Source organism: Vulpes vulpes, chromosome 12 (genome assembly GCF_048418805.1).
Source record: "Vulpes vulpes isolate BD-2025 chromosome 12, VulVul3, whole genome shotgun sequence".
Taxonomy (NCBI): Eukaryota; Metazoa; Chordata; class Mammalia; order Carnivora; family Canidae; genus Vulpes; species Vulpes vulpes.
In genome coordinates, this window is record NC_132791.1 from 20,045,906 (window position 1) to 20,061,921 (window position 16,016).

Sequence of the window (16,016 nt, forward strand, 5' to 3'; positions counted from 1 at the left end):
GGGGGACTGGGGTGACTCGGTGATGGGCACTGAGGGGGGCACTTGAGGGGATGAGCACTGGATGTTATGCTATGTGTTGGCAAATCGAACTCCAATGAAAAAATAATTTAAAAAAAAGAGTGAAATCATACTTTTGGCTGTTGACTCAGAGTAGGGGAAGTTCCTATTGTCTTCGCTTGTCTCAAATTTGGGTTCATCTGACACCAGCCACCTCCACCATGCAGCCTGAGTTCAACCCCAATGAGATCAAAGTCATATACCTGAGGTGCACTTGTACCATGTCTGCCTTGGCCCTGAAGATCAGCCCCCTGGGCCTGTCTCCAAAAAAAGTTGGTAATGACATCACCAAAGCAACCGGTGATTGGAACGGTCTGAGGGTTACAGTGAAACTGAACGTTCAGAACAGACAGGCCCAGGTTGCAGTGGTATCTTCTGCCTCTGCCCTAATCATCACAACCCTCAAGGAACCACGAGGAGACAGAAAGAAGCAGAAAAACATTAGATTAGGCGCAGTGGAAATGTCACCTTTGATGAGACTGTCAACACTGCCTGACAGATGCAGCACTAATCTTTAGCCAAACAACTTACTGGAACCATTAAAGAGATCCTGGGGACTACCCAGTCTGTGGGCTGCAATGTTGATGCCCACCACCCTCACGACATCATAGATGACATCAGTAGTGGTACAGTAGAATGCCCCACTAATTAAAAACTACAAAGAGGGTAGCCCGGGTGGCTCAGCGGTTTAGCGCCGCCTTCAGCCCAGGGTGTGTGATCCTGGAGACCCGGGAACGAGTCCCACGTCAGGCTCCCTACATGGAGCCTGCTTCTCCCTCTGCCTGTGTCTCTGCCTCTCTCTCTCTCTCTGTCTCTGTGTGTGTGTGTGTGTCTCATGAATAAATAAATAAAATCTTTTAAAAATAAAAACTACAAAGAAAAATATTTCAATAAAGGATCATTTTACAACACGCCCTCCAAAATAAACTGCCATAGACAGATATGTACCCAGCCTATTTTTAGAAAAATTATCTTATAAAATCACACAGGCCTACCCCTGACAATAGAAGAACCCAGGACAAATAAAAGAGGAGTCCTGTAGGCCACAGCACCTGCTCCTTTTCTTTTCACCCTCCCATATCCCTGACTCCATCATGTACGGTATGAGTATGTAGACAAGTGTGGACTTTAAGCCCTCCCGCCCAAGGTCTGCATCACCCCAACAGCTCCTGTGCCACCCCCAGTTACCTTTTGACCATCTCTTGAGGCCAGAAGTTCAACAGTCTTGCAGAAGAGGCGAGTAAGGGTCTAGAAGCAGGCTTAGTCCATTTGGGTGGGAGATCCCAAGGTGGAGAACACCAGAGGGAGGTCTAGAAGGGGCCTGGTTCTGGCGGGTCCTCAGCCCTGTGGAGAGGATGCAGCTGAAGGAGGCTGAAGCTATGGCCTCTGCAGTAAAGTTTCTCACACTTGAGTGTGCACATGAATCAGGAGATTCTGCATTTATATGAGCTCCTAGGGGAAATAGAAGCTCCTGGGCCATAGACCGCAGTAGGAGTCACAAGGGGCTACAGCATGAGGTTCAGGTCCAAGTGTGGATAGAAGCTACATTAGCTGTATGGAGTCTTCTTTGCCACTGAGTGAAGTACAACAGGAGCTTCAGTTCTCCAGACTGAGGGAAATACTTTTGCAGAAAGGACAGCTCGGTCTCACCTCACTAGCTCCAGGGTTCTCCTAACAGCCCAGAGAGGCAGTGACTAGGCAGGTTGGAAGATTCAGGCCTTTGTCTGCCTACTGCTGTGAGGAACCCACCAGACCCCTCAGAGCAGGTACTGGAAGGAAATCAAGTCATTTCCTGGATACATATGACTGCCAGTGAACACCAGCCTCGCCATCAAAATTGCACAGCTAAGAACAACCCCAGGTAGCATCTCAGGGATATTGGAGGTGGGAAGACACTGGGCTCCCCCCAGGGTCTTCCCTTCCCCTGCACTCTCTCATGCTCTAATTTCACAGTCTTGCTAATTACTTGACTCTCTTCTCCTTTCAGCATTGCTGACAAAGTTGGGCCCCCCTCTAGCCGTTTAGGCCCCAGCCAAAATGTAGCGTGAAGGCCGGTAAGTAGGGAGGAGGGGTAGGGAAGGGTGGCACCTCCTGCCTTCTCGGTTGTTCCTGGAGTCTTATAAGCCACTTGAGCTTATATATGTCTGTTCTTGCCAGGAGTCACTGAGCATTGGGACCTGAAGTATCTCGTACAACTGTCTCACTTAACAATGACTAAATTGAGGTCCTTGAGGTCCAGAGAGGTGGAGAGGTGTGGCGATTAGCCTGAAGTCCTACAGCAAATTGGTATGGAGCCATGGCTAAATACAGGTCTCCCCACTCCCAGTACAATTCTGCCCCCTGCCCCATGGACTCTTGTGATTACACTGGCCCAACTAGATGATTTAGGTCAGCTGACTAGCAACTGATCTGCAACCTTAATTCTCCTCTGCCTTGTAGCATAACATATTCACAGGTTCTGGGAATTAGGGAGGTCATCATTCTGCCTATCACAGCCCTTGACCATGTGGCAACTTGGAGAATCTGAGAAAAACTAGGGCTTCACCTGAATCAAAATACGCAGGCTAAAAAAATTTGGCATGTAATCTCAGGGAATTTATGGGCACCCAAGCATGAACCCTGGTTATGACTCTTGGCTCAAAGGGATAACGTGGGTCCCCACCTATGACATTTATCACAGGCATATTAGTGTGTGCACCCACAGGCACAAGTGCATACATGTGCACATGTATGTACTCGTACACATATGTGCCTATATCTACATGTGTGTGCTGTGTGTGCACATGCACACAAACTTACATGGATGCACACATATACATATATACATACCACACCATATTCCTATGGAATTAGCAAGACTTTGGCTTCTCTTTGTGTGAGATGCAGCCTGGAAGGCAGAGAAGAGCAGTCTGCCCCTGCATTGCCTCTCCAACAAGATCATTTCACCTCCACACCAGGTCCCTGGTGTCTGGCCACTCTGTGCTTATCACTGACCTTCATCAATGACCTCTGGTAGATCTGGCCCAGGAGAATGAGTACCAAACCCTGGCTGGCATGAGCCCTGTGGCTTATGTTTTGGCAGCACGTTCAGCTTGCAAAGCTGCTTCCCTGAGGCTTCTCCTTGGAGTAATGTTAATTTTTTGACTGTTGTCCTTTCAGGGTCCCTGATTCTTATACCTGTGCATTCAGATCTTGAGATAAAGTTGATAGAGGCTAATCACAAGGAAGACAGGAGGATTGACTGTACCTAGACACCCACACATGTACATGCACACTCACTCTTGGGCATGACTATCAATAGATGTTTACACACGCGCATGTGTATGCACGCGCGCACACACACACAATCTATTTCCAATAAGGCTGTCTGTCTAGACATCCAGGAAATCCACCCCCTGAACACATGTGTGTCTCCAGAATGGCAAGTCCCCAAAAAGAGAAAGCCATAAGGGGAAAGGATGGCCTGGCCTCTTCCTTGGTATGACAAATATGCATAGCTACTCCCTAGACAACCTCCCATTCATTCCCAATCTTTCACCCCACAGTTCCAGGCTCCTTTGAGCCTAATCTCTTCCCCCAGTGTTCTCACCTCATCCTAAATTCCAGCGCTCAGGTTCAGCTGTCAGTCACCATTTACTCTGCTTGAGTTCTGCTTGTTGGGGTAGCGGATGCTCCAAGTTCCAAGGGTAAAAGGAAGTGGAGTAAAGTCACTGTGGTCTAAGGTCAGGTGAAATAGCTAAAACGCTGTCATACTTCTGAGCCCACAAAAGGTGATTTCTTCCTAGTGTATCTCCAGTAACTGATTATGTAAAAAAAAGTATCTCTCCTTCCTAGTCTTCAGTCATGCTCTCCCAAATCCCCTTCTCTCTATTACATTAACGTTGAAAGGCACAAGGTTCTAGAGTGGAGAAGGACCCAACTGAGCACCTCCCCCCCTCAGCTGGATCTTTGTGGTTTGTCCAGATGGGGCTCTCACCTTCCCAGAGAAGACATTGCTTGTTGATCTATCCAGATGCAGCAAACTCTTCCAGCAGCTCTTCAGAGGACAATGATCAATAACCAATTGGCAACAAGGCCCTTCCAGGCCTGGGTGAAGGGGGAGCAGGGAGACAGGTGGCAACTGCCCACCCCCAGCACTGCTCATGCCAGTAAGCTCTGTGACAACCACTGGACCCACAGATGATGATATGCTTTTGGGAGCAATGAGGAGCCACTTGGGATTTCCCACTTTGGGCTTCTTTGTTTAGGGCAGGTCAGTGCTGACTGGGAGTGGCTTGGAGAGAGATGAAGACTCTTAGCTCAAGATGGAAGCACTGAAAAGAGGACCTCTATTTGGAGGAAGTGAAAAGAGGTTGGAGAGAAGTTCAAGGCCACAGAGAAAGAGTAGAGAGAAAAGGGCACTGTGAGAGTCTACTCATAGCCAAACCCATAGTCTTTCCCCTCCTTCCTGGTTTTCCGGAGTTAACAATGTGCCCAGGCTCCATCGCAGCCACAGGTGTCCACAGCATACAGTCATGGCTAACGAGATGTAAAAAGAAGTCATCTGGGTGGGGTTTCTGAGAAAGCCTTGTGCGCAATGTCTGTTCTCAGACCCTGCCGGCTCCTGGCCTTGTATCTCTCTCTCTCTCTCTCTCTCCCTCATACACACACTTTTTAAAAAAAAGTTTTTATTTATTTATTTATTCAGAGAGAGAGAGAGAGAGAGAGGCAGAGACACAGGCAGAGGGAGGAGAAGCAGGCATCATACAGAGAGACTGTCATGGGACTCATCCAGGGTCTCCAGGATCATGCCCTGGGCTGCAGGCAGCACTAAACCGCCCCGCCACCAGGGCTGCCCCCACACACACACTTAATAAACACGAAGATGGTCCCTATCTTTTGGGATTAAGTGTGCAACACTGATACACTGATGCACTGCAATCTAAACCCTAAACATCCATTATTATTACAAACACCATTCAGGCCCCAGGGAAACACACTATCACATTGACCTATTTCCTTAAAACATACTCAGTCTGGAAATTCTGTCTTTCGGCACCTCATGACACTGGAAATGGATATTATTTCAGAAATCAGGAAAGACTCAACTGCAGAAGAGCTTAGGTGATGGAAAAAGCAAGTGACCTTGTTAATTCCTTTCCAGCATAAAGCATGAATGTTATATTCTTACTCAACAAACTACATTTTCCTATTGAGCCAAGTATCCATCTTCTGGCTCCTTTTCTGGCTCCAGTACCTTCCTGAAGGTAAGCAAAGCATTCACAACCTCTGTACATGGTGGCTAAAGAACATGCTGCGATACTCAACACTTCATATTACTCTCAAATCTGCATGTATGTGGGTCTAGACAAAATCTGCATGAAGCACGGTATGAAGTATTTACCTTGGCCATCATGTGGATGTTGAATGATAGCATGCCAAGTTTTATTTTCACAGAAATATTTAACAAGATTTAATTACATTTTTAAATTACATTTAAAAAAATAAAATAAAATGAACTTATTTAAATGGTGTTACTATACATGGATTATAATTTGTATTTTATCTTTCAGTTTGTTAGGTAATTATGACTTCTTCAGAAAAAAATAACTTTTCTAGAAAATGTACATGAAAGCAGTTTTAATTCTTTCATTTTTATGTTCACTTTAATTTATGCTTATTTTTAACTTATATTTGTGGATGGAAATCTTGTATACTTTCACTACAATTACATTTCATGTTTTAATCCTTTAGGGTGGGTTTGACAAACTTTTACTTAAAGGGCCAGAGGGGCACCTGGGTGGCTCAGTAGGTTGACTCTTGATTTTGGCTAAGGTCATGATCTCAAGATCCAAGAGGCTCGTCCTGTTCCCTCTGTTCCTCACCCCTGCTCAAATAAATAAATAGATAAAATCTTTAAAGGGCCAGAAAGGAAGCGCCTGAGTAGCCCAGTCAATTGAGCAGCCCACTTGTGATTTTGGTTCAGGTCATGATCTCAGGGTCCTGGGATCAAGCTCCATCTTGGGCTCTCAGCTCACCCTAGAGGGGAGTCTGCTTGAGGATTCTCTCTCTCTCTCTCCCCTTCTCCCTCTGCCCTTCCTCCACACAGGCACTTGTGTGCTCTTTCCTTCTCTCAAATGAATAAATAAATCTTTAAAGGGCCAGAGAGTAAATATTTTAGGCTTGTAGGCCATACAGTTTCTGTCACAAGTACTCAACCTTGATGCTCTGACACGAAAACAGCCAAGGACAATATGTTTAAAAAAAAATGTGCATGGTTATGTGCAAATAAAACTTTATTTACAAAAATAGACAGTGGGCCTGCAGGTCACAGTTTGCCAATCTCTGTTTCAGATCATTACTGTCAATAGAATCCAAAATTTGTAAAAATCTTGGTAATATAATCATTGAATTTTGCTGAGACGAAAGCAAGAAAAATAAATTTTATGAATATGTAACTTATAAATGATGTATACCATGATTTTATTATTCATTCAGACTTTGCCAGCTCATCAGCAGTATACCCAGATATATTCAGTCATAATTAAATTCAATTGTCTTTGGTGATTTACTGATTTTCAGTCATATAAAAATTATGGCTTGACATATATTCTTGATTTTGTCATTTTGAAGGTGTATTTGTCAAGGCAGGAAGATGAATATATGTTATTTAATAGTACACTGGCTTGAATTACAACTTTTAAATAGATAAACATATGGTAGCTGGGTCTCCTTTTGTACTCATGTCCTGGGCTCTGCAGAGTAGCCTGAGCTCTTTAGTAAGGTATAAGCTTGGCTGGCTTTCCCTTTCTTTTTTTTTTTTCTTTTCTTTTCTTTTTCTTTTTCTTTCTTTTTTTTTTTTTTTTTTTTTTAGACATTTTTATTTTATTTATTTATTTATTTATTTATTTATTTATTTATTTAAGAGAGAGAGAGAGTGAGCAAGAGAGAGAGAGAAAGCACAAGCCAGGGGTGAGGCAGAGAAGCAGACTCCCCACTGAGCAGGGAACCTGTCTCAGAACTCAATCCCAGGACTCTGGGATCATGATCTAAGCTGAAGGCAGATGCTTAACCAACTGAGTCATGCAGGTGCCCCTGGCTTTCCTTTTCACCATTTTGACTTCCTGCTTCCCTGAAAAATAGACATGTTATTGGGAGTTTGGCTACCATCTTGTGACCATGAGGAAGAGGCTAAGTAACGGTAGAAACTGAACCACCAAACTCAGTTCAGAAACTACCCACCCCCAGACCCTTACCATGTGAAAAAAAAACAATCACTACGTGGATAAGTCACTGTCACTTGTCTTTTATAAACATCCAAACACAAATTGCAAAGATGTAAATCCCAACTGGGAGGCAGCTATCCCTCCACAGCTCTTATGATGCATCTATCACAGCTCCCACCACAGGCTGGTTCACAGCACAGCACATTCAGTCACTCACTCACTCATTCATTCAATAAACTTTTTCAAGCACCCACTCTGTGCCAGGGCCCAGGGCACCATGAGGAACTGGAGGGTAATATAGGAGAGATCATCATAAGGAATTCACAGCTTGGTGATGGATCCTTACAATAGATCCTTGACTTACCCACAGTATTAGTTAAGACAGGGATCAACATACATGCATCAGAAGCCCAGACTAATGATGGCTTAAACAAAAGAGAAGTTTATTTCTCTTATGTATAAAAGTCTAGGCTGGTATGGCTATGAATTTGTCAGAAGCCCAGACTTCCTCTTTCTTATTGCTCAGCCGCCATGGGGTTTCCTTGTGCACCTGGTTCAAGATGCCTAACCACCTGTTCATATGCTACCCAGGTGGAAGGAGCAGGGGTGAACATGCCCCTTCCCTTTAAGGGTATAACCTACTTATACCCCATTGGGCAGAATTTAGTACACAGCCATAACTAGTTTCAGGGAGGTCTGAGAAATATAGTCTTTCTTCTGGGCCACCACATGCTCAGAAAAAAAAAAAAAAACGGATTTCTATTATATAGAAGAAAGGGAAATCATCCATTTCTGCCATACTTTCCAAAACAGTGCTGAACCACAAAAATAATGAACTCAAACAGGTAGATTTATGACTTCTGGAATCACGTTCCTAACAAGACACTGGTATTTCCTCTATTCATTCCTCACCACTACTATTTAACTGTCTTTTGAAGATTTCATTAAAGTTTTGTGTATCTCCATTTATTGCACCAAGAGTGCACACACATACACAACAGAAAAAAAATAAGACAATTTTGGTTTTGGTTTCGAGGGAGAATATGTGTGTGTGTACATATGGGGGGGGCGGTGGCAGAGGGATACATACAGGGCTTGATTCACAACCCTGAGATCATGACCTGAGCAGAAATTAAGAGTCAGATGTTTAACCCACTGAACCACCCAAATGCCCCCAAAATAAAACAGTTTTTATCAATGAAGCAGAGGCATTTCCCTAAATGATGAATTGAGAACACCAAACCACCTCAGCGAGAATTGGACAGCAGACAGTCTGCTAGGTTCACTCACTAGATCAGTATCTTGGTTCAGCATGCTGGCCTCACCACTCAGGATTCCAATCCATGGCTTTTAGGGTCTTCAGAAAAAGCCAGCACACCAAGTGTTATGCCTGTGAGTGCCACAAATCCTGTGAACTGAGGTGAGTGTTACGATAAGTGAACAAGTGAAATAGTCCATTTTAATATTGCTCTTTTTATTCAAAGGACGTTTTAATGTGGTACTTTTGCCAGCTCATTCTGAGCTGTATCAAAATGTAAAAGCTGTTTGTTTTTGGTGTAAGGCCCCCTTTAATCCCAACCTATTTCTCAGCCTCAATCCACTTCTTGCTTCACTCCTTCCTCATTCTCATTCAACCACAAAATTTACGACCATAGCAAATGACCCATAATAAACGAGCCCTAGTAAAATATCTGTAAATCCACCACTCCTCTCCCAAGGGAGATTTAATAAAAAGGAACTCAGATAAAAATACTCATTAAGAATTGAAACAGACCGATAGACAGTGCTTAATTTATAATTAATACATGAGAAAATTATGGTCTTTCTCAAGGGTATTTGAAAATATTTTAGTCCCATAATTTTTGGCCAGTATCAAAATTGTTCCATTAGTTCTCATATTTTAATAATGCCTCTGGTAGGTTTTTCTTTATACACAGAGATCATATTCTAGGTCTCTTTGGGGTTGGTCCTCACACTGGCAAATTTTCAGATAGCTTTGATTGGGTTGACATTTTTAGTCATTATTTTTCTTTTTCCTTTCATGACCTGACCTAACACGGGTAGAAATAATGAGGTTTCATGGAGTTTATTTTTGACAACTTTGGTGGCTTTAAATAAGTGTCTTTGACCCAATTTAAAATGGTTGCAGATTTTAAGGTGCATTATCTACTAAAGTATCAAATGGAATCTCTGGGTCATTAGTTGCCACAAACAGAATCATTTGAGCTGCAAAAGAAAAATCCAAACCACTCTGTTCACTGCTTTTAACTTTTCCTTGGCTGATGTCTCTCATGGTTTTTTGTGGGGTTCTTTGCACTAGCTGTAAAATATTTTTAGTAGTCAAGAAGACTGAACAGGTGGATCTAATGTGTCCTGCTCCAAAACTATTACCACGGATACTGTTTCTTCAACTGTAAAAGGGAATAATAATGGTACCTAATACACAGTGTTTGAGAATTATGTTAGGATATGTAAAGTGCTTAGCATGGTGCCTGGCACATAAATGCTCATTAGATGATAGCTATTGTTATATAGTTGCTATTTTTTAGAGCAAAGGGCCTAAGTCTGAACACAAGGAAACATTGGACTGACCCAGACTAAGGAATCTACCCCAGAAAGAAAGGCCTGTCCCCTCTAAAGCTGTCAGAGACATGCATGAATAGTTAGGACTGGGGAGCTGCTATAGACTGAAGGAGGCTAGAGAGCCATGATTACTAAATGTAACGTGTCAGCCTAGATTGCTCCTACACCAGAGAGGGAACAGAGATTTTGTTGGGACAGTTGACAACAATGGGAGTTCTTTGTACAACTGGTCTTGCAACTTTTCACTGCATCTAAAATTATTTCAAAATGAATCATTATCATTGAAAGGTATCTCTATATTTCTTCATGCCTTGAGGAGGCAACGGGCCAATGAACACCTCCCTCAAGGGAGTGGCCACCAGCTTCCAATTCCAGGTAACATGAGATCATCAGACAAATTGCAAAATATGAGTGAGAACACTTCCACTTCTATTCTGTAAGGATTAACTGCCACAGAAACTGCCTTCCTAGCCTAAACAACTAAAAGCCACCAAAATGAGTAAAGTGTTGTTTACAGATACTGGACTCAGGGAAAAACAAGACTGTGATTACAGGAAAAACAAGAGATGAGGCCTATGGCTATCCTACCTGACTGCCTAGGAGAAGTTCCTAGCACAGGGAGGAGGATACACACCGAGCCCAATAGACCTACTGAGTTGAGGAACAGATCAGAATTCAAGGAGGCAGATACAACTAGAATCTGCAGTATAGAAAGACAAAGATGAGGGAGCCATGCAGAGGGAGCTCCAAAGACCCCCAGTAAATACATCTAGAAGACAGATCAGGGGCTGCCTGTGGATGTGCAAAGGGAGCTGGCTATAAAGAAAAACTTCTGGGCAATGGAAAAGTTCTATCTTGATTGATGGTGGTTGCACAACTGAAAACATTTGTCAAAACCCATTAAAGAGACACCTGGGTGGCTCAGCGGTTGAGCATCTGCCTTTGGCTCAGGGAGTGATCCCAGAGTCCCCAGATCAAGCCCCACATCGGGCTCCTTGTGGGAAGCCTGCTTCTCCCTCTGCCTATGTCTCTGCCTCTCTCTGTGTGTCTTTCATGAATAAATAAATAAAATCTTTTTTAAAAAACATTAAATTAGAAAATTGGTGATATTGAATGTAAATTACATCTCAATATGTACATCTCAAAAACTACACAACTGAGAGCCATCTTGAATCAAACAGCAAAATCACTGTGGTCTTGAGAGGTTTCAAAGCTGAGTCCAATGTTTGCCCTGATGCCCTGCAAATCTCTGAAGTCACCTTCATTGGACTACATATTTTGCTGCACCAGGTTTTTTTTTAAAGATTTATTTATTTATTTGAGACAGAGAGAGTGTGTGCAGAGGAAGGGGCAGAGGGAGAGGGAGAAGGAGAGAATTCCTAGCAGACTCCCCATTGAACACAGATCCTGATATGGGGCTCAATCCCAGGACCCTGAGATCATGATCCAACCTGAAATCAAGAGTTGGATGTTCAACTGACTGTGCCACCCAGGCGCCCCTTGCTGCTCCAGTTTTTAACAATTTCCTTTTCTAAGTCTTTGGAGAACCTTGATAGGCCCCATAGAGAATTATAAATGGAGCCTGAAGAGTTTCTCAAATGCAAGTCTTGTCACCTTGAACTTCAGGTCTCTCTTACACACTCAAGAAATTGTTCCTCAAGGGCTGAAATTCCTCTGCTGCTACCGAATGAGGCAATGTGGCTTTTTAGTCACATGAAGCATACTTGTCAAAATGGCTTCTTTGAGCTAAGTCTATCAAGGAAGTCTATCAAGGACTGAGACTGTTTCTATGAAGACCAACAGCCATCCCAAACAGACATTGCCTTTGTCCAATGAGCTTCTGTTCGGCACCACAGTTAAGGGAGTAAATAGGTCTTGTGTGAACAGGTTCCTGAACTCCTGCCAAAATTTTTCTTTGGACCTGTTACCATGATAAATTATATTAATGTACATACTAATCTGAGCCATCTTTACATTCCTGAAATAAAAAACCAACTTGGTCATAATGTATTATTCTTTTAACATACTACTGGATTGAACATTATTTCATTTGGAACTTCTGCCTCTATATTCTTAAGTGTGTAACTAGTTTATTGAGTGGTCTAAAGTCAGCAGACTATAAACATAAAATGGTTTTATGTTTTGGTCTGGTTGTTTACCTTCAAACAAATTCTGTTAAATCACTCCTTTTTGTCCCATAATGACATTTGAACAGACCACATGGCTTTCTGGTCACTTTCAATTACTAAAAAGTCCAGGCTAACCTATTACCAGTTTTAAACTCCAGTTGCAGCATGGGCACCTGCACATGCAGGTCAAAGCCTGTCTAGAACATTTCCTTAACCAAGACTGCTAAGAAAAATGCAGAACTCAAATAGAACCCCACAGAAAGGTTTCAGAAATGTGTAGATACCTACAAATACTTTTTGATTCTCTCCATGGCCAGCATGAATTAACAGTAGGCTGAGCCCATCCAGAATGCCTAGAAACAGCAGATGACTTCTGTTAAGAACAAGATGGTGATATGGCCTTGGATAGGTGCCTATCTATAGAGTACAAAGACAATCCACATCAGGCCAGCAAGAAGTCATCAGAAGTTACAGATCTATAGTCTACCAACCACCTAAGGAGGAAGCAGTGAAATGGTCTGACATAAGTCATGCCCTGGCTGGAAACAAAGTGACAACCTTCACAATGAGCCTGGACTTGGAGGTTTCCACTCTGTGGAGCCACATCTGGCCTGCTTACCGCCCTCCAGAGAGGTGATGAAGAAAGGAAGTACTCCTACATGCTTACAGCAAGGATGATCCTTGAAAACATTATACTTAGTGAAAGAAACTAGTAACAAAAGACTATATACTATGTGATTCCATTCATATGGAGTCCAGAATAGAGATATCTATAGCAACAAAGAGTAAGTTAGTGATTGCTATACGTGGGGGACAGGGGAATGAGGGGAAAAGAGGAATGAGAGCTAAAGAGCACAGGGTTTCTTTTTTTTTTTTTTTTTTTTTTGAGGTGATAAAAATGTTCTACTATTGCCTATGGTGATGGTCACACACACCTGTGAATTTACTAAAAACCATTGGATTGTACACGCTTTAAGTGGGTGAAGGGATGATATGTGAATTATATGTCATTAAACCTATTGAAAGAAAAAGTTAGAGAGGGAGGAAGAGAAAGAGAGTGGGGTATCGCCAACTATAAGTTGTGCAAGAAAGGCAATGCATTAGGTGCAATAGGCCCCTATCTGTAGTTCCTTAGATGAGATGTCTGAATTCAAGATGGTCATCGGATCCATGCAGCAGGCAAGATGGGAAGGTCTGAATCAATGCCATTGAGACAAGAAGCACATCCAACTCCTCAGAAGTATGGGAGGAGGGGCTAACTCCTGAGGTACTTATGCATGAAGGTATCCCCTCAACCCAAGTCACAGCCTTCCTTTTTCTGTCCTCTTCTCCCTGGGAAGAACTTACTTTGTTCTGGTCTGGGGACAAGGAAGGAAGACAGAAGGACTGAGACTGTTTCTATAAAGACCAATAACCTTGTCTGCAGGTAACTCCCCATGGTAGCAAAAGGGCCCTTTCTTAGGGCCCTTACTCTGAAGTCATGCTTTTCTGGGAGGATTTTCAAAATAAACAGTAATAGACTATATATAACTTATCAAATAAAACAGGAAACCATGAGTCTACCTGATATAAATTAATAAATGAATACATTGGAAGTTTAATGAGAACGAGATATTTACACACTCTCCAAGTATTTCCCCACAAAATACTTATTAATTGCAAAGAGAAGAAGAAGAAATCTACAATGGAGTAGTCTGGCAAACACCACCTTAACTAGGTGACCAACCTGAACACTGTGAATAATGGGACAAATCAAAATCATAAGCCATCTGAAAGACAGTAAGGAAGCAATGAGAGAATCACAATATTTCTGTGACTCTCTACCTAAGAGGCATAAGCTGAATCTAATTATGAGGAAACATCCAACAGTCGCATGATACTCTACAAATTAACCGGCCCATAACCATCAAAAATGTTAGTTATGAGAGTCAAGGAAAGACTAAGAAACTTCCAAAATGAAGGAGACCAAAGATACAAGAAACATCACTAAAAGTAACATGATGTTTAATATGTGATGCTGAACTGCTTCCATTTGCTGTAAGAGACATTCTGTGAAATGTGAATAGGATCTGATGATTAGACAGTACTACTGTACTAATGCTAATTTCCTGATTTTTTATAAGTGTGGAAAGCTAGTGGTAAGGTTCTGTTCCTCACATATCCCACTCTCCTACCCTGTGTTTCCTCTCTTGGATTGGGGCAAAGAGAGTAAAGATGGAAAAAGGCAAATGTCTCTTACTCAATTAGATGAGCCTGTTATCTTTTCTCTGGTTAATAATAATGCATGGGTGTGTGCATGTGGGTGTTTGCTTTATATATTTTGATGCTGTTTTTTTATTACACAAAGATTTATGATAGTTATATATTCAAGGAAACTTCACTCTTTATCAAAGGTAAAACTTTTTGTCACATTTAACCTGTTTGGCCTTGAATCCTGTTTAGCCTGGATTTGAGATCCTGCTTTCTTTATGTTTGTATGTGCTTGATGTAATCTTGCCCACTCATTTACTTTATTATATTTTTTCAATCCTAAATTATGCCATTTCACCAGTTTTAAGTATACAATCAGTGGAATTAATTACATTCATAGGGTTCTACAACCATCACCACTATTTCCAAAACTTTTTATTATCCCAAAAGGAAACTCTATAGTCTCCAGCCACTGATAATCTCTAATCTATTTTGTGTTTCTATGAATTTGCTTATTCAAAGTACTTCATATAAGTGGAACCATATAATATTTATGGTTTTGTGTCAGGCTTCTTTCAACTAGCTTAATGTCTTCAAGGTTCATCATTGCTGTAGCATATACAAGAATTTCATTCCTTTTTATGACTAAATAATATTCCATCATATGTATATCTCATATTTTGCTTATTCATTCATCTGTTTATGGACACTGGTGTTTTTTCCACCTTCTGACTATTATGAATAATGCAGCTATGAACATTGATGTACAAATATCTGCTTGAGTCCCTGCTTTCAATTCCTTTAGGTATATACCTAGGAGTGGAATTGCTGGATATTTATTTTTATTTTTATTTTATTTTATTTTATTTTATTTACTTGGGGGGAGGAGAGGGACAGAGAGAGAATCCTAAGTAGGCTCCACACCCAGAGTGGAGCCCAACATGGGGCTCAAACTCACAACTCTGAGACCATGGCCTGGGCCAAAACCAAGAGTCAGACGCTCAACTGACTGAGCCACCCAGGCACCCCACTTTTGTTTTTTACTTTCCCTTTTCACTTTGTTTTGAAAATTTCTCTTTTAGACAACACGCTAAGAATTTTTGTCTTAAAGAAATGTAACCATTTGCATTTATTATTATAATACATATTTAGTATTCTATCACCTACAGATAATTTTAATTCATTCTTGCTCTTTCTAGAGTTTACTGTTGGTGTGTTGACCATGTGTTCCCTCCTTTTTATCTTCTCTAGAGAGAGAATATGTGTACGTGTATATATACATACATATTACATTATACATAGCTATGTATTATATATTATAATGCATTTTTATTATGTATATTAATATATGATATATATGTTCTGCCTATAATTCAACAAATAGTTATATTTTTTAGAAGTATTCTTTGGGACACCTGGGTAGCTTAGCAGTTGAGCACCTGCCTTTGGCCCAGGGCGTGATCCTGGAGTCCCAGGATCGAGTACTACATCAGGCTCCCTGCATGGAGCCTGCTTCTCCCTCTGCCTGTGGCTCTGCCTCTCTCTGTGTGTCTCTCATGAATAAATAAATAAGATATTTTTTTTAAATTTTTTATATTAAATAAAAATAAAAGTATTTTTTAACTCACATTTTTTTTTTTTTTTTTTTTTTTTTTTAGTATCAGTCAAGAGTAAATCAGTACTTCCTGAGTCCTTTTTGCTTCTTCTTTGAGAATATTTTTAACTTTTCACTGTTTTGGACCACTTCTACAACTTCTAAGATTTTTCTCAGTTTAATAGGCACTTGCCCCCTGTCCTTTGGTACCAGGGCTTTCCCACTGAGTTCCTAAGTTTGGTTCATCTTGTGACAATC

The 16,016-nt window shown here is 41.5% G+C and overlaps 1 pseudogene; it reads left to right on the top strand.

Moving 5' to 3' along the window:
- The first annotated feature begins 218 nt into the window (after nt 1-218).
- Nucleotides 219-709, top strand: LOC112930763 (large ribosomal subunit protein uL11-like; annotated as a pseudogene).
- Nucleotides 710-16,016: the final 15,307 nt, after the last annotated feature.